General features: G+C 57.0%; 1 long non-coding RNA gene and 2 other non-coding genes across 3 annotated transcripts; 2 read left to right on the forward strand and 1 right to left on the reverse strand.

Annotated features, from left to right (window-relative positions):
- The first annotated feature begins 3,915 nt into the window (after window positions 1–3,915).
- On the forward strand, window positions 3,916–19,754 carry LOC115639935. The gene is made up of 3 exons (XR_003997776.1): window positions 3,916–4,750; window positions 4,960–5,090; window positions 19,695–19,754. It is a non-coding gene; the product is annotated as an uncharacterized LOC115639935 (long non-coding RNA).
- On the reverse strand, window positions 12,262–12,445 carry LOC115639937. The gene has a single exon (XR_003997778.1). It is a non-coding gene; the product is annotated as a U2 spliceosomal RNA (small nuclear RNA).
- TRNAT-AGU lies at window positions 18,475–18,548 on the forward strand. The gene has a single exon. It is a non-coding gene; the product is annotated as a tRNA-Thr (tRNA).
- Window positions 19,755–22,111: the final 2,357 nt, after the last annotated feature.

The raw sequence follows: 22,111 nt of genomic DNA on the forward strand, positions 1-22,111 counted from the left end.
TCGGTGGCGGGGGGCCCCCGCCGCGGGTCTTCTGGGCACTTTGGTGGCGGGTCCCTGAACAGAAGGGCCCCCCGCCGGCGAATTACCGCCGAAGACTGGGTTGCACTTCGGCGGCAGGTCCCGCTTCGGCGGTAATGCGATGGCGGGGGGTCCTTCCGCCCCAGAGCGGAAGGGCTCCCCCGCCAGCGAAGACCGGGAGCGGAAGAAGCTCTGGGGCCTGGGCCCGCAAGAGTTTTCTGGGGCCCCCGAGCGAGTGAAGGACCCTGCTCCAGGGGCCCCGAAAAACTCTCGTGGGGGCCCCTGCGGAGCCCGGGGCCTGGGGCAAATTGCCCCTCTTGCTCCCCCCCGGGCGGCCCTGGGAGCCCCTCCTCGCATGCAGAGGAAGCTAGTGAGATTCTAGGGGGTCTCTGGCAGAGATGACAGCACCCACCAGACACCCACTCATGGTTGCAAGGAGACCCTCCTGCACAGCCCCCTGCTACGAGGGACCGGGGGCGCCCAGCCAGGGTCAGGAGGTATGCTCCCCCTGAGCCCCTCCCCCGTTACTCCAGGATCTGAGCATCTTCCTAATTCGCAGGGTAATTCTCCTCCCAGGCTCGTGCGAGGGTGGGAAGTGCCACCAGCCCCATTTCCCAGACGGGAGAACTGAGGCCCAGAGAGGCTGAGTGATGTGCCCAAGGACACCCAGGAAGTCTGTGGCAGAGCAAAGCATGTTTCTGCCTCCCTCCTCCCAGGTCTGGCCTGCTCCTGAGTCACTGGATGGTGCGGGGGCGGGGCCTCGGGGCAAGGGGCAGTGCCAGGGTGGGCCTCAGGGCAAGGGGCAGTGCAGGAGCGGGGGCTCAGGAGAAGGAGCAGTGGGAAGGTAAGGTCTTGGGGCAATGTGACGGCAGGGTCTCAGATAAATGGGTGGTGCAGGGGTGGGGTCCCAGGAGAAGGAGCAGTGGGAGGGCGGGGTCTCGGGGCAATGTGAGGGCGGGGTCTCAGGTGAATGGGTGGTGCAGGGGCATGGAATCGGGAGAATGAGCAGTGTGGCATTGGGGACTTTGGGGAAGAGGCAGTGTGAGGGCAGGGTCTCGGGGCAAAGGGGAAGCATGTGGGCTGGGTCTTGGGCAAAGGGGTGATGTAGGGATGGTGATTCTGGGGAATGGGTGGTGAAGGGGCAGGGACTAGAGGGAAGGGGCCATGCGGGGGCTGGGACTGGTGGAAGGGGCAGTGCAGGGGCGGGGTCTCAGGGCAATGTGAGGGCGGGGTCTCAGGTGAATGGGTGGTGCAGGGGCGGGGTCCCAGGAGAAGGAGCAGTGGGAGGGCGGGGTCTTGGGGGAATGGGAGGGCGGGGTCTCAGGTGAATGGGTGGTGCAGGGGCAGGGTCTCAGGAGAAGGAGCAGTGGGAGAGCAGGGTCTCAGGGGAATGTGAGGGCGGGGTCTCAGATTAATGGGTGGTGCAACGGCAGGGTCTTGGGGGGAAGGGGCGGTGTGGGGGCAGGGTCTCAGGGCAAAGGGGAAGCATGTGGGCGGGGTCTTGGGCAAAGGAGTGATGTAGGGATGGCGATTCAGGGGAATGGGTGGTGAAGGGGCAGGGACTAGAGGGAAGGGGCCAGGCGGGGGCTGGGACTGGGGGAAGGGACAGTGCAGGGGCGGGGTATTGGGGGAAGGACGGTGCAGGGGTGAGGTCTCAGGGAAAGGGGCGGGGACTGGGGGTAGGGGTGGTGCAAGGGCAGGGCCTCATGGGAAGGGACGATGCAGAGATGGGGGTTAGGGGAAGGGGCTTGGCCTCGGGGGATAGGGCAGTGCGGGAGCAGGGATTAGAGGTAACAGGCGGCGCAGGGGCGGGGCCTTGGAGGAATGTGAGCACAGGGTATTGGGTGAATGGGTGATGTAGCGGTGGGGTCTCAGGGGGAAGGGGTGGTGCAGGGGTAGGGTTTCAGAGCAATGCAAGCACAGGGTATTGGGTGAATGAGTGGTGTAGGGGCGGGGTCTCAGGGGGAAGGGGCGGTGCAGGGGCAGGGTCTCGGGTCAATGGTGAGGACGAGGTTCCAGGTGAATGGGCGGTGCAGGGGCGGGGTCTTGGGGCAATGTGTGTGTGGGGGGGTCCCGGGTGAATGGGTGGTGTAAGGGCGGGGTCTCAGGGAGAAGGGGTGGTGCAGGGGCAGGGTCTTGGGGCAATGTGAGGGCGGGGCTCCAGGTGAATGGGTGGTGCAGGGGCAGGGTCTCAGGGCAATGTGAGGGTGGAGTCCCGGGTGAATGGGTGGTGTAGGGGCGGGGTCTCAGGGGGAAGGGGTGGTGCAGAGGCAGGGTCTTGGGGCCAAGCCCGTGCTTGGGGCGGCACGCCACAGGGGGCGCTCTGCCGGTTGCCAGGAGGGCGGCAGGTGGCTCTGGTGGACCTCCCGCAGGTGTGCCTGCGGAGAGTCCACTGGTCCCGCGGCTCTGGTGGAGCATCTGCAGGCGTGCCTGTGGGAGGTCCACCGGAGCCCCAGGACCACTGGACCCCCCTGCAGGGACGCCTGCGGGAGGTCCACCAGAGCCGCGGGACCGGCGAACGGCAGAGGGCCCCCCGCAGCGTGCCGCTGTGATTGGGGCGGCTAAATTGCTAGAGCTGCCCCTGCTTGGGGCAATGTGGGAGCAGCGTTCCAGGTAAATGGGTGGCCGGGCATAGCGGGAGTTCGGGGAGTGACAAGGAGCCGGTTCCAAGGCTCATCGGACACCCCCAGAAACCAGCTCACACCCAGACGGGGGGTTCCAGCCCCAGCGAACAAGGGGCGCTGGGAACATCCCCGCGGTGCAGACAAATGTACCAAGTCACCGGGCAGAGACAGACCCGGCACTGACTTGCCCCCCCCCCCCGGTCCTCGGCCTCCGCCCCCCGCGCTCCCGCCCCCGCCCCCGCCCCGATCAGCTGCTTTGTGCGGGGGGTGAAAGGGGCGAAGCGGCAGCACGTTCCCACGCGGAGCAGGTTAATACACTGCACGGGGGGCGGGGCTCTCTGGGGGGCGGGGCGGGATGCGGAGTTGTTGGGGGGGGTGTCAGGTTGACCCAGGGACCCGCCCTCACCTGGGCTCGAGAGGACAGGGGCGCCCCGGGGCAGGCTGGGAGTTGTAGTTCCTGGCTCGTCTCATAGCGGAAGTGACGAACGGTTGCTCAGGCAACGCGCCACCTCCCGGTGCACACTGGGAAGCGTAGTTCTCCCTCTCACACGCGGCCTCTATTGGAGGCGGGGCCGTAGCTCGTCAGTTCTCCGCGCCCCTCCCCGCTCCCTGATTGGCGGAGAGAGCGCGGGACACAGACTCGGCGCGTGGGGTGCGGGCCTGGTTCCCTCGCCCCGAGGCTTCCCTGCCCCCGCAGCCCTCCCCACGGGGAGCCGGGGGGGGCACCAGTGGGACCCCCCCGGCGCTGCTGGGGGGACGCGGGCTCGGGGGCAGCCGGCGGGCGGGGCCGGGCCGAGGGGCGCTGAGGCGGGACGGGGAGCGGCGGCTCCGCACGGGGGGGCCGGGGGCTCAGACACCCAGTTCCAGGCGCCAGGCCCAGCCCCTGCCCCGGGAGCAGCCCCGGGCCCGTGGGAGCCGGGCGGGGGGGGGCACAGGGCAGAGGCAGCGCGAGTGAAAGGGCTTCACCAACCCCGCTGGGCCTGGGCAGCAGCCCCACAAGCGGCAGCCTGGGGCTGCGGGACCTTCAACCGCCCCCAACCTGCCCCCCAGTGTCTCCCCCCGTCCACTGTGACTGTCCTGCCAGCACCGCCCCCTCCTCTCCTTCTGTAGGGCCCCAGCAGCCCCTTCAAGCCCCCCCAACCTGCCCTCCCAGTGTCTCCCCATCTGTTGTGACCCTCTCGCCAGCCCCACCCCCATCTGTGGGGCTCCCTCACCCCCCAGCATCCCCTCCCCCATCGTGTACACTCTGCCTGGCCTTTCCCTTCGCTCCCAACCTCCTCCTTGCCCCCATCCTCAGCACCCCAACACCGACCTCCTCCTCTCGCCCCACCCCCAACATCCTCCTTCCCGTCCTCAGCACCCCACATCCCCTTCTTCCTCTTCCCCGCCATCCCTGTCCTCAGCGCCCCATCCCTAATTGCCTCCAATCCATTTCTCATTGCTGGGCCCCACTTTCCCATCCTCCCACTCCCCCAGTCCATCCCCAGGGTGTGAGGTTCCTCATCTTCAATCTCTGCTACACCCAAACCTGCCAGGTTCCCCTTTTCAACCACTGTGGGGTCGTCCAACCACCGATACCCATCCACTCTGGGCTCTCCAAATCCCACATTCTCACAATGCACCTTCGTAATGCCTCTCTCCTCTATCTCTAATCCCCATATTCCCTTCCCTTAGGTCCTTCTGGACACCCCAACCCACAGTCAGGCCCCTGCATGCATCCCAGTCATTCACATACTGAGCTAGTTCTTCAGGGACCCCCACAGCCCAGCAAACTTCTCCATCCATGAGCCCCATGGACCTGTGGCCGGGAAGGTGAGGAAGCTCCCACTTTGGCTGGGCTGGGTGTGGGTGTTAATCTTTTCCTGTCTTGTGTGTGCTGTGCTCACAAAGGCTTTTTGCTCCCTCTGGGTGAGGTGTGGTTTTGGCCAAAGATGAGGTGTTTTGGTAGCCCTGTGGATGCTGTGTGGTGTCTGGAATGGGGCGTGTGTGTTCCCATCATGCCCCTTCCCCTCTGCCTGCAGAGCTGAGGACAGACAGGTCTGAGGAGCAGAGCAGGAGCTCTGGGAAGGAGAAGAGCAATATGAAGATGGAGTGTAAGATGAGGCCAGGTAACTTCTGTGGAGGGAGACATGCTGGACAGGGCCTAGGATTGGGGAGACAAGCAGGTGTGAGCCCAGGGCTCAGATTTCTAATTGTAGCTGTGATGGCAGAATGGGAGGAGGGTTGAAGCCGAAGCCCTGGTGTGTGGGAGTAGCGAGAAGAGGAGCCTCACCACCATTGCTTTTTCTTTTCCTCTTGTGTTGTGTTTCATACCAAGGGAAAAGAAGTCGCGAGGACGGAGTCCAGCCCTGAGGTGAGATGGAAAGTGATCGAGAGCAGTGACAGCGTGAATCCTGTTGATGCCAGGCAAGAGCTGCCCAACTGGGACAAGAGTAACCGTCTCTGTCGGTGAGATGTGTATCTGGTTTGGGAAGGGCTCTGGTCACAGCCCTCCTGGCTCCAGGCAGGGACTTCCCATTACCTGGGTGTGGGTTTCCGGACTAGCTGTGGCTTCAGGGGAGATGATGTTGCCATTTGCGAGAGCTGATCATCTCTCTGGCCAGGAGTGGTGTGTGCTCCCTAGCAGAAAGTTGGATCCATGAGGGTGACTCCCTGTTGTGAATTTCTTTCGTCCTCCTAGGTTTCTCTCTCTGTGTTGGCCAACTTTCACTCAAACTCTCTCTCTCCTTTCATGGACACCTGTCATGTTCAGTTGCCTGCATTCTCTTCCTCTGCTCCCCCTCCCCCAGTCTCCTATGGGCTCATCTTGGTCTATCTGCCCAAGGGCAGGGTCTCTGCCATACTGGGAAGGATGTGTCCTGCCTGCCAGGATAAGGGGGTTGCTCCTCCCACCCCCTATCTTCGGGAAGACCTCATTGCTGTAACTGGGTCACAGTGTGAGTGGCCAGTCATGTCTTTGGGGCTGTGAGGTCTGAGACTGAGAGGGGTGGGCTCGCGGTCATGGCTTTGGGCAGAGGAGAAGTGGGGCTGGGATTAGAGATGCCCCTTTCACCCGCTAGCTCCATTACTGCATCACCCAAAAGCCTCGCTCAGGGTCCACTATGCTTCCTTGTGCTGGGCACTGCAGGGACAATCAGAGGGACAGCAGGATGCATGAGGAAATAGATGAGTGTGTGAGGCAGATGGGTGAAGGGGTGTGTGTGGCATACATTGGGGATGGATGAGGGGTTGAGGGTTGGACAGACAGCGGGACAGATGGAGAGCTGTAGGGACGGATGGTGATGTCACAGGCTGGACTTGTGATGGGTTCAGCTCATGGCCGCTGACTCTGTCATCTCCTGCCCCCATCTGCCCGTCTGACTCTGCCCCTGTCTCTCACAGGCAGCACTCAGCAGAGTCTGGCCCTGTTGTTACACTGGTGCCTACATCCAGCGCACACCTGTGCGTAATGTGCTCCTGGAGAGCTCAGGCAGGGAGAAGCGTGTGGCTCACGGCTGCTTAACCAGCTACTCCAAAGAGTGCCGCAGATCTCCCCCTCCTTGGGCAGCAAGACCCTGGCCTGGGGGTTCCCTGTCCCTCCTCGCTGCCAAAGCAGCCTGCTCAGCGCAGAAACCGAGGTCACCTGTCTCTGCCCAGCCTCTAGCTGGAGCTGCTCCAGCCCCGAATTGCTGGTATCCAGCCTGGCCGGAGTTGGTGCGATGTCCTAGTGGAGTCCGTTCTTTCTCCCTGGTAGATTGTGATTTTCCCCACTGCAGTTAGTTGCTCTTTCTCTGCTTCCCCATAGCCCCTCCCCAGCGATAGTGACCTCTGCTGGCCAGGCACGGGAGTGTCCTGTAGGTGCCTTCTTGTAGGAGCAGTGACTCCTGGTGGCGAGGGGCAGCAATGCCTGGCATGTATCCCCCTAGCATTGCTGCAGTGACCCCTGGTGGCAACTGAGGTCAGTTGTCTATGTGACCCCACTACTGCCATTGTGCCTGTGAGTGCTGGTGGGTAGGTGAGGCAGGGCCTTGTATGTATATCAGCCATTGGGGCAGAGCCCTCTGCGTATCCCACTCTCATCTCAGTGACTCGTGTTGCCCAGGTGGGGCAGTCCCCTGTGTGTATTTACTCCCCCCAACCCCTGCATTGGGCCTGTGACCACTGGTAGCCAGAGGAGTCAGTGCCCAAGGTGTATTCTTCACCTCCCCAAGGTGGCAGGGTGCCTGGGTGGCTGTGTCAAGCAGTGCCCTGGGTATCTTCCAAGCCCTTTGTGGCAGTGAGCCCTGCTTCTGGTGTGTATCACTCCCCCACTAGGGATGTGCACTGGTGGCCAAGTATGGCAGTGCCCTTTGTGTAGCCCCCTCTCTCCCCCCCCCCCGGCAGGGTGACCAGATAGAAAGTGTGAAGAATTGGGACTGGGTGGAGGATAATAGGCACCTACATAAGAAAAAGGCCCCGAATATCGGGACTGTCCCTATAAAATCGGGACATCTGGTCACCCTATCCCCTCTACCCCTGTGCCAGGTATGGCAGTCACTGATCCCTGGCATCCCTGTGGGGTAATACCCTCTGTATATCCCCCAATTGGGGCAGTGACCCCTGCTGGTCAGGTGGGGCAGTGCCCTGTGTGTGTGTGTCCCCTATTTAGGTAGTGACCCCGATGGCTAAGTGAGGCAGTGGCCTTTGATTTCCTCTTCTCTCCCCAGCCCCCTCTGTCTCTGGGGTAGGGCCCCCAGTTGGGGCACTACTCGATGTGTATCTCTACTAATTGGAGCAGTGACCTCCCCATGGTGCCCTGGTGTGGCAGTGCCCTATTGGTATCTCCCTCCCCCTCTCCCCACGCCATTGTGGTAGTGGCCACTTCAGGCAGTGGCCCGTTTATCATCTCCCCCCCACCAGCACCATTGCAGCAGTGCCACCTGGTGGCCATGTGCGGCAGTACCCTGCCTGTATCCCCCTCAACCATTGCTGCAGTGACCCCAGGTGCCCAGTTTGAGTAGTAGCCTGTGTGTACCTCACCTCTTGGGGCAGTAACGTGTGGGGCCAGCTAAGACAGTGCACAGTCTGTGACGTCTGGTGGCCACGTAGGGCAGTGGCCTGTATGTACCATCTCCTCTGGAGCGGTGACCACTGGTGTCTTGGTGCTAAAATGCAGCCACCTCTGGGTTACGTGGTGGGGCTGTTTACAGGACAGTGGGGACAGCCCCCCCCATTCCAGGAAGTAGGGGAAAATCTGGTGTTCGGGGCAGAGCGTTCCACCTTCTATTGAACTGTGATGCTCTGAGCACCTTTCTCCTTCCATGAAGAAGACCCTGTGTGACTCCAGAGCTGGTCCAGTAACAGGTATCACCTCACCTGCCTTGTCTCTCTGGTATTCTGGCCAGTGTCCAACTTCCCCTTCACTGTTGGTCTTCAAACCTCCTCCAAGCCTCCCCCACAGTCCCTTAAGATGCCAAACCTCCCCTGGAGCCGAACCCTGGGGAGGGCACCCCACCTGAAAACCCTACGGCACCATGGGAGTGGTAGTGTCCACTGCCTCCATCTCCCACCAGCCAGGACAGACCCCACAGCACCATGGGAGTGGTTGTGTCTCCTGCTTCCATTTCCTGACAGCTGCTGCCAGGCCTGGCCCAGACTTCCCATTTCTGGTGCGAGTCTGGAAGCAGGTGCTGCCGTGAGGCGGTGCCGGGAAGGGTGGTGCTGGTGTCAGGAGAAAGCAGGAGGAGTAGGTGGGTCTGTGCTACTGCGGGGAGGTGCTGCCCTTGCTGTGAAAGGGCCCCGCTATTAGAGGAGATGTCATCTCCCTGCCCTGCCACGCTCTGCACCAGCCCATGCTTGTCACAGGAGCAGGGCTGGCTCCAGGCACCAGCGTAGCAAGCAGGTGCCTGGAGCAGCCAATTCAAAGGGACGGCCCATCCGGTATCGGGGCAGCACGTCCGGGTCTTTGGTGGAAATTCGGCGGCGGGTCCCCCATTCCCTGTCTTAGTCTTTGAGCTACCACCAAATGTCTGCCAAAGAGGAAGGGAGGGAGGACTCGCTGCCGAACTGCCGCAGAAGAAGCAGTTGGTTGAGCTGCCGCCGAAGAGCCACAGCGTTTTGTTTTTTTTTTCTCCTCCTCCTGCTTGGGGCGGCAGAAAAGCTGGAGCTGGCCCTGCACAGGAGGAGCAGGCTCCAGTCTGCGGAGCTGCAGCAGGGAACCCTGCAGCCCAACACCTGTCAGGCACCCCCGTTCTCCATGCCCCTAATCCCTGCTGCACCCCCCCATCAGTTATAGAACAGGAGGCAACTTAACTTCCGCTCACTGTTCCCTTTATAGAAGCACAGTCAAAACTCTCACAGGCTGGGCAGCAAGGAGCTGATGCCGTTGTGTTCACCCCAGTGGATATTGCAGCCCTTAGTATAGAGGTTTGTTCTTTAAACATAGGGTCAGTCTCCTGTGGGGTTGGGTCACAGGAGAGCCCCGTGACCCTTCCTGTGCTTCTAACCCTGCATCCTCCCCCATGCCCCTAACCCTGTGCCCCCCTCTGGCACCCCTAACCCTGTGCTCCTCCCTGCACTCCCTCTAGCACCCCTAACCCCTACATCCCCAACCTCTGGCATCCCTAACCCTGCACCCCCACGTCCCTCACCCCTAACCCTGTGTCCCCTCCTGCACCCTAAACCTGTGACCTCTGGCACCCCTACACCCCAACCCTGCACCTCCCTCCTGCACCCCTTACCCTGCCCCCTAACCTCTGAACCCCTAACCCCTGTGCCCCCTCCTGCCCCCCCAGCACCCAACCCCTGAACCCCTAACCCTGTGCCCCCTTCTGGTGCCCCAACCTCTGCACCCCTAACCCTGTGCCCCCCCTCCGGTGCCCCTAACCCCTGCATCCTCTTACACCCATAATCTCTGCACTGTGCCCCCTTTTTCCCTAACCCATGCACCCCCTCTTGTGCCCACTTGGGGAAACTGACCTGGATGCACAGAGTAGCTGGCATTGCTGCTTGCTATCCCCGCCGCCCCTGAACACTGCTCCTCCGCCCACCATGAGGGGGCTGTGAGAGGGGACCAAGGAGCGACATCGGGGCTCCCTGCTTCCAGGTCACCTTCCCCATCTGGGCTTCTGCTCTCTGTCCTCCTCTTATGCAGCCCAGGTGGGGAAGGTGACCTGGAAGCAGGGAGCCCCGATGTCACTCCTTGCTCCTCACTCAAAACCCCCTAGGGGGGCACGGAAGAACACTGGGGGGAGCAGTATCCACTCATCACCGCTCTCTCCCCCTTCTCTTCCCCTCCCTCCCTCCATGTTCCTATGCTGGGAAGGAGCAGGGAGAAATCTGGACACCATCCCAAGCAGCACTCCCCTGCCAGCCGGGAGCAGTTTCTGACTTTACACCAGCAGCACACACCTCACTGCTACCGTACAGCACCGCCCTTGACCATGGTACTCCTAGGTAATTCCCTGGTGGCACCCACCCCTAAGGCTGGCCCTGGCTATGGGCTTCAGAGGGAGTGACCAGACCAGACGGCCATGGAGAGATCCAGCCCCTGTTCTCCACTCCCAGCTTCTAGCAATCAGAGGCCAGGGACATGCTTCCATGCTGATGACAGGTACTGCTCGACAGTGATCCAAAGTACATTCATATTCCTTATCTGAGTCAGATGCCACCAACTGAAGATTGATTTTCCTGTCTAGTGGTTCAGGTTCTGTAGTGTCTGCATCAGAGTGTTGCTCTTTGAGGATTTCTGGCAACATGTTTTACACCTCGCCCCTCTTTGATTTTGGAAGGCTCTTCAGATTCTTAAACCTTGGGTCGAGCGCTGTAGCTGTCTCTAGAAATCTCAGGTTATACCTTCTTTGCGTTTTGTCAAATTTGCAGTGAAAGTGTTCTTAAAGTGAACAACATATGCTGGGTCATCATCCAAGACTGCCATAAAACGAAATATATGACAGAATGCGGATAAAACCATAGAGCAGGAGACATACAGTTCTTCATCAAGGTCTTCAGTCACAAATTAACGCATTATTTTTTTCACGAGCATTATCAGCATGGAAGTATGTCCTCTGGAATGGTGGTTGAAGTATTAAGGCATATGGATGTTAGCATATCTGCCACGTTAATACCTTGCAACGCTGGCTACAAAAGTGCCATGAGAAAGCCTGTTCTCACTTTTAGGTGACGTATATAAGACATGGGCAGCATTATCTCCAGTAAATGTAAACAAACTTGTTTGTCTTAGCAATTGGCTGAACAAGAAGTAGGACTGACTGGACTCTAAAGTTTTACATTGTTTTCTTTTTGAGTGCACTTATGCAACAAAAAAAAATCTACATATGCAACTTGCACTTTAATGATAAAGAGTACAGTACTTTATATTTTACAATGTAAATATTTGTAATAAAACTATTTATAGTGAGCACTGTACACTTCGTATTCTATGTTGTAATTGAAATCAATATATTTGAAAATGTAGAAAAACATCAAAAATAAATTTCAATTGGACTATTGTTTAACAGTGCGATAAAAACTGAGATTAATCATGATTTGTTTTAAGTTAATTGCGTAAATTAACTGCGATCAATTGACAGCCCTAGATTTGAATTTTTCTGTCACATGCAGGACCATCTAGAACATCTGTGTGCAGGGAAAGATCGTGGGGGGAGTTGTGCTGTGAACTTATTTCCTGTTCTGACATGTCCCCAATTGCCCTTTTTGCCCTAACACGCTGCAGCGCAACATCAGTGTTTTGCTCCAGATCATTCCGTCCTTCCAGGGGCCAGGGAAGGGAAATTGCTGCAGTGGAGCCGGTTGAGGTAGGGATTATCAGGGAGTTGCTGGTGGTTTCCCTTTGCGAGGAGAAAGGGCAGTAAATACATAGGGGATGGGAACTTCCAGGAAGGTTGGTCTGTGTGGGCGAGGGCAGGAAATCCCCAGGGTGGGGAAAGGGTGGGGGACAGGATGTGACAAACCTGCTGGGATTTGTTTACTGTGAGGCTCCAGCATTTCTCAAATGTGGCCACCAGCGGCTTGTATTGCGGCTACAGCCTCCTGGACTATAATTGAGGGGGAGTCGGGGGCAGCAAAGCAGTGGCTCTTCCCCACGGGCTGCCTGCAGGGGCTGGTCCCTAGCCCCTTCCTGAGTCATAAACACTGTAGGAGCAGGCAACTAGTGGGAGTTCCCCACCTTCCCACGTGCGGTGGGGCTTGGGCTTCAGGCTTCTGCTCTGGGATGGTGGGCGGCAGGCTCAGTCAAGATACATGGAACTTAGGCTGGGTGGGGAGAAGTCTATGTAACTCATGCAGTTATTGCTATACATGTGACCTCGAATATTACCAATCTGTGTCTCCCCACAAGCCCCCCAACCAATCATCTTCCAAACAGACCCTCAGTCCGGAAAGCATTCGTCCCTCATGTTGTTGAAAAGACTCACAGCAAACAGAAGAATTCCAGCTTTTAAAACAATCCTCCAGCAAGACAAAGAAACTCACATCTGTAAACTTAGAAAACACTCCCAAGAAATTTTAACAATATGTTGTCATGAAGAAACCAAAGTGCTAAAGAGGCCTGATTTTTCAACTACTTTAAAAAAATCTTCTCAAATCAGCACCTTTAGAGTGAAACTCTTTCTGCCTTTCTAACCAGACCATTCTCCGCAAAAGGAGAGGTACTGGTCCTGGAGACACTGCAATACCAGGTCAATGCATGGAGTGGATACAAGAAGCTCCTTTTCCTTCCCCTTGTTTCAAAAATCAATTGAATATACAGTCTTCAAATAAAGAACCTATCATATTAAACTGATAAGAACAGATATAACTTAGATAATATTTTTACTTCAAGGTCCCAGAGACACAGACAAGGTTTTCATCTTGAGGCTAGAAGACCAAAAACATCAAGACACTTGATTGTGGCCTTGGAAAAGCCAAAAGACTACTCACTCTTGATCTTAGCTCACAGAGAGCTGAGCAGCGCTGCTGAGTTTCGGATGCTAGGCAGCCTCTCTTCCCCCACTGCTTTCTACTTCAGCAGGAGGAGCTCCCAGACACTAACCAAACACCATTCACGAGGCTTTGATAACTAGGTAACTGCAGACTGAAAGGAGATGGTGAAACGGGGAGCAGCTTTTCCAGAGGAAACGCAGGGCCCCAGGCTGCGGTGACAGGGCTGCAGCCCAACCCCCAGCTCCCCAGGGCCTCACCCACATCCCAAGCAGCCAACTTCAGACAGTCCCCAACTTTCCCCAGCTCCAGCCCTCAAAGCTTCCACAAGGCCAGATCTCAACATGGAGCCCCCCCAAACATCCCCAACAACCAGTCATGATCTCCTCCCCACATTCCAAACTCCCAGCAGCCCCAGTCTGCCCCCAGCCCTGACCCCCCCACACCCCAATCTCCCAGCAGCCCCACAGTCTGCCCCCAGCCCTGACCACCCCACCTTACCCCAAACTCCCAGCTCCCAGCAGCCCCACAGTCTGCCCCCAGCCCTGACCCCCCCACACACACCCCAAACTCCCAGCTCCCAGCAGCCCCACAGTCCCCCCCAGCCCTGACCCCCAAACTCCGAGCTGCCCCACAGTCCCCATCCCCAGCCGCTTCCCCTCCAGCCTGGCTCTGACACCCCCGAGCCCCCCCCGGCTTCCCCCTCCCCTCGCTCCCGGGCCCAGCCTGGGCTCCGAGCTCTGCAGCCGAGCTGCGCTCCGGGCCCCTCCTGCAGCTCCTGGCCCGGCCGCTCCCAGGCTCCGTCCCCCGGCCCCACAGGAGAAGCTGCTCTGCCCCGCCCGGGCCACTCGCCCCCCGCAGCCCCGCTCCGGCCGCGGGGAGCTTGGGGACCCCCCGGGCAGGGTGCAAACCAGGCAGCCGGGCCCGGCCCCTCCCGGCAGGAGCGTGTCCGCCCCACGCGTGTCCCCGCTCCCTGCCCCCGGCCCCGCGGGCTGCAGGGCTGAAGCAGCCTCCGCGCTGTGCTCCCGCCCCGGCCCCGCTGCCGCACACAGGGGCGGGGGGTTGGGGGGGAGGCAGGAAGGGGCGGCTCCTCCCCGGGCCTGGCCCTGCCCCCGCCCCCGGGCCCCTCGCAGGGGGGTTGGGTCATGCGGGGAAGCGGGGACCCCCCCTCAGCCCAGAGGGGGCAGGAGAGGGGCTGGGTCTCCCCAGGAGAAAAGCAGGGGCAGGGGCTGGTGCTGCTGAACCATCAGCCCAAGGAGCCATGTGGGCGGCGCTCCCAGTCTGCGGCGGGTCCTGCGCTCGCTCCCGAGCTGCGGCGGCGCTGAGGGACCTGCTGCCGCAGCCCCGGAGCCAGCGCAGGACCCGCCGCAGACCCGGAGCGCCGCCCGCTGAGTCACAATTAAAAAGGCGCCTCCAGCTGGGGCAGAGATTCTCACTGGGCGGGGCCGGGATTGGGGGAATTGGTGGATCGGTCTAACGCCAGCCCTGGGGTGAGGCCCTGGTTCCTGGCCCCGAGGCTTCGCTGCCCCCCCCCCATGGGGGCAGCCGGCAGGCGGGGCGGGGCCGGGCCGAGGGGCGCTGAGGCGGGACGGGGAGCGGCGGCTCCGCACGGGGGGGCCGGGGGCTCAGACACCCAGTTCCAGGCGCCAGGCCCAGCCCCTGCCCCGGGAGCAGCCCCGGGCCCGTGGGAGCCGGGCGGGGGGGGGCACAGGGCAGAGGCAGCGCGAGTGAAAGGGCTTCACCTCCCCCCCAGCTGGGCCTGGAGGGCAGCGGGGGCGGGGGGCGCTAAGCTGCCTGGGAGCAGCCCCACAAACAGCAGCCTGGGGCTGCGGGGCCTTCAACCTCCCCCAACCTGCCCCCCAGTGTCCCCCCATCCGCTGTGACTCTCCTGCCAGCACCGCCCCCTCCTCTCCTTCTGTAGGGCCCCAGCAGCCCCTTCAAGCCCCCCAACCTGCCCTCCAGTGTCCCCCCATCTGTGGTGACCCTCTCGCCAGCCGCACCCCCATCTGTGGTGACCCGCTCGCCAGCCCCACCCCCATCTGTGGGGATCCCTCAGCCCTCAGCATCCCCTCCCCCATCGTGTACACTCTACCTGGCCTTTCCCTTTGCCCCGACCTCCTCCTCCCCCTCCGACCTCAGCACCCCGACACTGACCTCCTCCTCTTGCCCCACCCCCGACATCCTCCTTCCCGTTCTCAGCATCCCACCGCCCCATCCTCCTCCTCCCCCTAAACCCCGTCCTCAGCGCCCCACCCCTAATTGCCTCCAACCCATTTCTCATTGCTGGGCCCCACTTTCCCATCCCCCCACTCCCCCAGTCCATCCCCAGGGTGTGAGGTTCCTCATCTTCAATCTCTGCTACACCCAAACCTGCCAGGTTCCCCTTTTCAACCACTGTGGGGTCGTCTAACCCGCTGACACCCATCCACTCTGGGCTCTCTAAATCCTACATTCCCACAATGCACGTTGGTAACCCCACCCTCCTCTATCTCTAATCCCCCTATTCCCTTCCCTGGGGCCCTCCTGGACACTCCAACCCACAGTCAGGCCCCCACATACGTCCCAGTCACTCATTCACATGCTGTGCTAATTCTTCAGAGACCCCCACAGCCCAGCAAACTTCTCCATCCATGAGCCCCATGGACCTGTGGCCAGGAAGCTCCCACTTTGGCTGAGCTGGGTATGGGTGTTAATCTTTTCCAGTCTTGTGTGTGCTGTGCTCACAAAGGCTTTTTGCTCCCTCGGGGTGAGGTGTGGTTTTGGCCGAAGATGAGGTGTTTTGGTAGCTCCTCCGGGCTGAGAATGCAGCGAGCACGTGTCAGTTCAGCGCTGGAGATGGGGCCCAGCACGTGTCAATCACCTGCCTCTAAAGCGTCTAAATCCCCTGGGCACAGCTCGCCAGGGCACAGCTTGGGAGCTGCACTGGGAGTATATCCTGTAGGAAACCCCCTCCCCCCACAGCAGAGTGAACCCAGAGCTTGATGGATCGAAACCATCCTCTGTTAGCTTGGGTTTTATTACAGCCCTGGCAATAATCCAGCTGCCTGCCTGTGTTCTGCACAGAAAAGGAGAACAAATTCTCTCCCTGTTCACCCTTCCACAGTGATTAAAGGAAGAAATAAAGCCCCAGCAGAGCCCTGCCCCACAGAGTCCCCTCCTGGAAGGCGAGAAATGTGCAGGGACTAGGGCTCCAGCTCAGGGTTGCCAGGTTTATAGAACTTTTGGTAATACCCAGAATGAGTCCAAGTCCTGCCCCTCCCCCTCCTCTGCCTAAGGTCTGGGAGGGAGTTTGAGTCCATGAGGTGCAGGTTCTGGGATGGGCAGGGGAGGTGGTGGCAGGCTCTGTGAGGGAATTTGGGTGCATGAGGTGTAGGCTCTGGGCTGGGGCAGGGGTTTGGGGGGGCAAGGGAGCACTGGCAGGCTCTGGGAGGGAGTTTGGGTGCAGGAGGGGGTACAAGCTCTGGGAGGGAATTTAGCTGCATGAGATGCAGGCTCTGGGCTGGAGCAGAGGGTTGGGGTGCAGGAGAGGCAGGGGGCAGACCCTGGGAGAGAGTTCGGGTGCGTGCAGGGTCTGGGCTGGAACAACCCCCTATACCTGCTTTTAGCAATCAGAATAATTTAGTGTCACCTTATTTTTGCCTGCCCCAGTACAAAAGAAGAGGCTTTTGTGAGTTTCCTGACTCAGAGGATGAAAATGGAGGTTTGTCAGTCCGCAATGCTGTGAATCGTTGTCGAGTGGAACCCATCGTTGGCACTGGTAGTGTAGACACAGCCTCAGCCTTGGTGCTGGTGGGGGGAAGTATTGTCTCTAGAGTCACCCAGGGGTGGTGTGGGATTGTCCCAGGTTACTGGGTGGGGGCTCGAGCGGGTTCTGTGTTGTGTTGTTAAAAAGGATCCCCAAGATATTGAACCCTGGGCCATGTTGCTGCCGACTCCAACTGGCAGAAGGGTCACAAAAAGACGCAGGGGGAGGGGAGGAGCACCCATTAATTTATGCAATTATTCAGTGAGGCAGAGGCCTGGCAGGAAGGAACTACCTGTGCAAGCACCCTTGGCAGAGAGGGGGATCTGGGATGTCCTCGGCACTGGCGATACAGCCCAGGGATGGGGCAGTAAATGGAGCGGGGAAGATTTGTGAGCTGGGAACTCCTCTCCCCAGATATTTCCCCTGCAGGCCTGTTTCAGTGTCTCTCTTTCCCTGTGTAACCTATTGGTTCTCAAACTTTTTGAACTGGTGACCCCTTGCACAAAGCAAGGTGCCGAGTGCGACCCCCCCCATCAATTCAAAACACGTTTTTTCATATTTAACGTTATTTTAAATGCTTAATTTATAACCCAATTCTTTAAAATGAGTTTAACTTTTCTCACCACTTTTAAAGTCAGCCTAGAACACACTTTGATTGAATTATTGTTATAAGCAGAAAAGGGTTTTTAAAATAGTTACTGTTCAGTACTGGGGGTGTGAAGACATTTGTCAATATCACTTTTCACAGCAGACTTTGCTCCATTGCCACCCTGACTTCTGCTGCCTGCAGAGCTGGGCGGTTCGTGACCCCCCACATAATAACCTCACCCCCCCACGAGGGGCTGTAATCCCGTCTGAGAACTCCTGGGCTGCCCCCTTCCCACTCTGGCTGGGACACTTGACCCCTGTCCCATTCCCAGGGGGCTCGTGCTCTCCTGGAGCTGGATCGGCTGCTCCTGAGGGGAGCCAGAGCCGGGGGAGGGGGGAGATGTCAGTGGGGCCAGCAGCGCTGGGAGCCACAGACACAGGGGGGCAGAGATGGGCTGAGGAGGGGCTACTTGAGAAGAGTCACTTCCCTGCCCGCCCCCAGTGCTCCCTCCCTGCTCCCCCCATCCCCTGGGGCCTGCCTTAATTCAGACAGTCCCTTTCCCATCATATCCCCAGCACATCAGTGATTGCGATAGCAGGGGGCAGGTTTTCTCTGGGGCACTGAGCTTTGCCAGGGGGTTGGTGGCTCCTTTCTTTCCTCACCCTGGAGTAAACTCAGCTCTTTATTCCATCCTTGATGTTTCATGGAATAACAACAGCAGCATGAAGAAAGTGGTGGGCACAGCGGGTCTCAGGGGAGGGGCAGAGAGGTGTGGGCGGTGGGCAGGTCAGGCAGGGGAGAGGGCAGAGAGATGTGGGTGGTGGGCAGTGCAGGGAGTCAAGGGAGGGTGTCAAGGGAGGGGCAGAGAGGTGTGAGTGGTGGGCAGTGCAGGTCAGGGGAAGGGCAGAGAGGTGTGAGTAGTGGGCAGTACAGATCTCAGGGGAGGGGTAGAGAGGTGCAAGTGGTGGGCTGGGCTGAGCTGGTCAGGGGAGGGGCAGAGAGGCGTGGGTGGCAGGCAGGATGGGTGCACAGGAGGGGCAGAGAGGTGTGGGTGGTGGACAGGACAGGGGACAAAGAGGTGTGGATGGTGGGCAGAGCAGGTGTCAGGGGAGGGGCAGAGAGGTGTGGGTGGTGGGCAGACCTTGGGGCAGAGGGTGTAGAGGCACGAGCAGCAGGCAGGAGGCCTCAGGGGAGGAGAGGAGCAAGCAAGAGGCGGACTAGCTTCTAGGGAGCTTCCAGCACTCACGTCCAGCCTCCCCACATGCAAGAGTCATGGGCCACCTCTCTGGGTCTTCACTAACCAAGCCCCTCCCCAAGCTGTGTTGCTGGAAGAAGCCCTCCTGTTCACACAGTGCTATTTGCATCAGGATTCAGTTGATATAACTGCATTGCTCCGGGAGGTGTGAATTTTTTACACCCCTGTGTAATGTCGTTTTTTGTAGTGTAGACCTGTCCAAAGAATCACTCACACAAACCTTGGGAGTAAAATGTCATCTTCTCCTCTGCTTTACAGAATCCAAACACAAGCAAAGCTTGTCTGGCCCCTGTGGGGTTTGGCAGACAGTCAGGTGTGGGCAGACAGGATGCATTAAATAACAGCAGGCACCATGGCTTAGCTGGTTAAAGCAGCTGTTTAGTAAAGAGGAGATCCTGGGTTCAACTCCCAGTGGTGCCTTGGGGAGTGGCTTTTGGGGCACCTGGCATTAGTTACTGTCAGAAAACAAAATTCAGAGCTAGATGGACCAATGGTCTATCCCAGTATGGCTATTTCTATGGTTTAAATTACACTCACAGGCATTGATAACAGAGTTCCTGAAAGTTTGGGTGTTAAGAGCTGATAGGTCAGTGGTCCAGTCCCCTCAAGGATGACCCCCTCCCTCTGGGGCAGGGGCAGGTCTGAGCTCTCACACCAAATGTTCATTGTGGCTCCCAAAATCGGTGGGCAGCTAATTTAGTTAAACCCAGGGTTGAGACCTTCTTTGTGCACGGTGTCTGGGAATGAAAATCCTAAACTGCCCTTTGAAGTAATGAATGCAGCAGGATGTGATTCCATCACTGCCCCAAAGCAGACAGACCAATGGAGAACTGACATGAGTCCAGGGTAATACTTCCCTGCGGTTTTACCATTTCCACTTGCTAAACTCCTTCCCAAACTTCTGGGCTCCTAGAGCAGGGTACAGAGCCTGAGCCCAGACACGTACACTGCAACTTTACTCCACACCTAGCTGCATGATCCTGATTAATCCGACACGGGCCAGCCAAGGGTGTTTCATGGCCCTGGAGACGTAGCCTAAAGTTATGTCTACACTGTGATTAACACACCCAGGGCACCTGTCTCAAAGCCAGGGTCAGCTGACTCAGGGTTATGAGACTTGGGCTGCAAGACTATAAAATTACAGGACAGACACAAGGACTTGAGCCCAACCTCTGAGACCCCACGAGGGGTGAGGGTTTCTGAACCCAGGCTTCAGTGTGAACACAAATATCTGCACCACAGTTTTTAGCCTCTCAGCTTTAGCTCCATGAGCCCAAGTCAGATGACCCAGGCCAGCCATGCTGCCATCTTTATCCCAGGAGAGATGGACTCTAAGGGTACATCTCCATTGCAATGTAAGCCCAGGTGTGGTACGCTGTGCTCAAAGCAGCACCCTGGAAGCCCCATATTCACCACTCTCATATAATGATAACATGGTTTGTACAAAGTCTGCCTGGTGAAGTATCATGTCAAAAGTCTTGATCTGTTGAACATTAATATCGTGTTGGATTGTGTGTGCTCGCATTGGTTGGGAAGTTATAAAGTTTTGCTCTGTGTGCATTACAGATATATGTTATGAGGTTGGAAAATGTCCCCCCCACCAGCCTTTCAGGTGTGACAATGGCGGAGCCAGACTTGCTGCTGGCCCATTGAAGGTATCCACACTCCCAAGGATTATCCCAGGAACCGTGTACAGTGCAGACTTCACCGAGATATACCTAGACTTTAGTAAGGCATTTGATACGGTCTTGCATGATATTCTTATAGATAAACTAGGAAAGTACAATTTAGATGGGGCTACTATAAGGTGGGTGCATAACTGGCTGGAAAACGGTACTCAGAGAGTAGTTATTAATGGCTCCCAATCCTGCTGGAAAGGTATAACAAGTGGGGTTCCGCACGGGTCTGTTTTGGGACCGGCTCTGTTCAATATCTTCATCAACGATTTAGATGTTGGCATAGAAAGTACGCTTATTAAGTTTGCGGACGATACCAAACTGGGAGGGATTGCAACTGCTTTGGAGGACAGGGTCAAAATTCAAAATGATCTGGACAAATTGGAGAAATGGTCTGAGGTAAACAGGATGAAGTTCAATAAAGATAAATGCAAAGTGCTCCACTTAGGAAGGAACAATCAGTTTCACACATACAGAATGGGAAGAGACTGTCTAGGAAGGAGTATGGCAGAAAGAGATCTAGGGGTGGTCATAGTGGACCACAAGCTTAATATGAGTCAACAGTGTGATACTGTTGCAAAAAAAGCAAACGTGATTCTGTGCTGCATTAACAGGTGTGTTGTAAACAAGACACGAGAAGTCATTCTTCCGCTTTACTCTGCGCTGGTTAGGCCTCAACTGGAGTATTGTGTCCAGTTCTGGGCACCGCTTTTCAAGAAAGATTTGGAGAAATTGGAGAGGGTCCAGAGAAGAGCAACAAGAATGATTAAAGGTCTTGAGAACATGACCTATGAAGGAAGGCTGAAACAATTGGGTTTGTTTAGTTTGGAAAAGAGAAGACTGAGAGGGGACATGATAGCAGTTTTCAGGTATCTAAAAGGGTGTCATCAGGAGGAGGGAGAAAACTTGTTCACCTTAGCCTCCAATGATAGAACAAGAAGCAATGGGCTTAAACTGCAGCAAGGGAGATTTAGGTTGGACATTAGGAAAAAGTTCCTAACTGTCAGGGTAGTTAAACACTGGAATAGATTGCCTAGGGAAGTTGTGGAATCTCCATCTCTGGAGATATTTAAGAGTAGGTTAGATAAATGTCTATTAGGGATGGTCTAGACAGTATTTGGTCCTGCCGTGAGGGCAGGGGACTGGACTCGATGACCTCTCGAGGTCCCTTCCAGTCTTAGAGTCTATGAGTCTATGAGATAGCACAACAATAATGGACACTGTTTGACTCAAATCGTAGCAAAGGTATTTCCTAGCAAGTAGGAAGAAACTATGAAAGGGGGGTGGAGACATTATGAACACATCTGGAGGACAAACACTAAACTGAGATAAACCAGAAGAGAATAATAATAATTCATTCAAATCAAAGTCCCCAAACAGACTAGTATTGGTTTTTCAGCAGAAAATTTTCAGTTTGGGGGATTTTGTTTTCTCAGCCAGATTTTGCCAAGGGAAGCAGGGAGAAAATGTTTGAGTTGCTGCCTTCAGAACAGCTTGGCCTAGACACTAGCTCTGGTTCACGGTTGTGGCCTTGCTCAGGATGAGGGTCTTTTAATGATTTGGGAAGGTCCCAGGGTGTTTGGGGGAGATTATGAGGATGTTATCTTTTGAGATAAAGACTAAGAAACGCAGGACTAGAGAAAATATTTTTTAGAAATCTGGGATTTAGACATTTAATGTAAAGCAAGGGGGGGTTGTCATAGCATTCTTCCCAAATCTGGACCTTAGCATCCAAAATATGGGTACTAGCATGAATTCCCCTAAGCTTAATTACCAGCTTAGATCTGATAGGCTGCCACCAATCAGGACTTAAGTAGAGTGCCTGATAGACTCTAGTGTCCCCAAACCCTTCCCTGGGGACCCCCAAGACCCAGATTCCTTGAGTCTCACAACAAAGGGAAATAAACCATTCCCTTCCCCCTCTTTACCTCCTCCCAGATCTTTCCCGCCCTGGGTACCCTAGGAGATCACCGTAATTCAAATCCTTGAATCACCACTTCCCCTCCCTTCTTCCCCGGAAAGAGATACACAGATAAACGCCAAAAGCAGGCTTTTCTTCCCTCCTCCCTTTCCTTTCCTCCCACCAATTCCCTGGTGAGTACACAGACTCAAGTCCTTTGAGCCTTAACTAGGAGAAAAAAATCAGACAGGTCTTAAAAGCAAAACTTTTAATAAAAAAAGAAAGAAAAAAGTAAAAGGTTTATCTCTGCAATTTAGATGGTAAACAGTTACAGGGTCTTTCAACTTATAAACAATAGAAAGAAACTTTCTCCAGCAGAAACACAATTTAAGCTACTTCCAGCAAGT

Source organism: Gopherus evgoodei, unplaced genomic scaffold (genome assembly GCF_007399415.2).
Source record: "Gopherus evgoodei ecotype Sinaloan lineage unplaced genomic scaffold, rGopEvg1_v1.p scaffold_155_arrow_ctg1, whole genome shotgun sequence".
NCBI classification, from domain to species: Eukaryota; Metazoa; Chordata; order Testudines; family Testudinidae; genus Gopherus; species Gopherus evgoodei.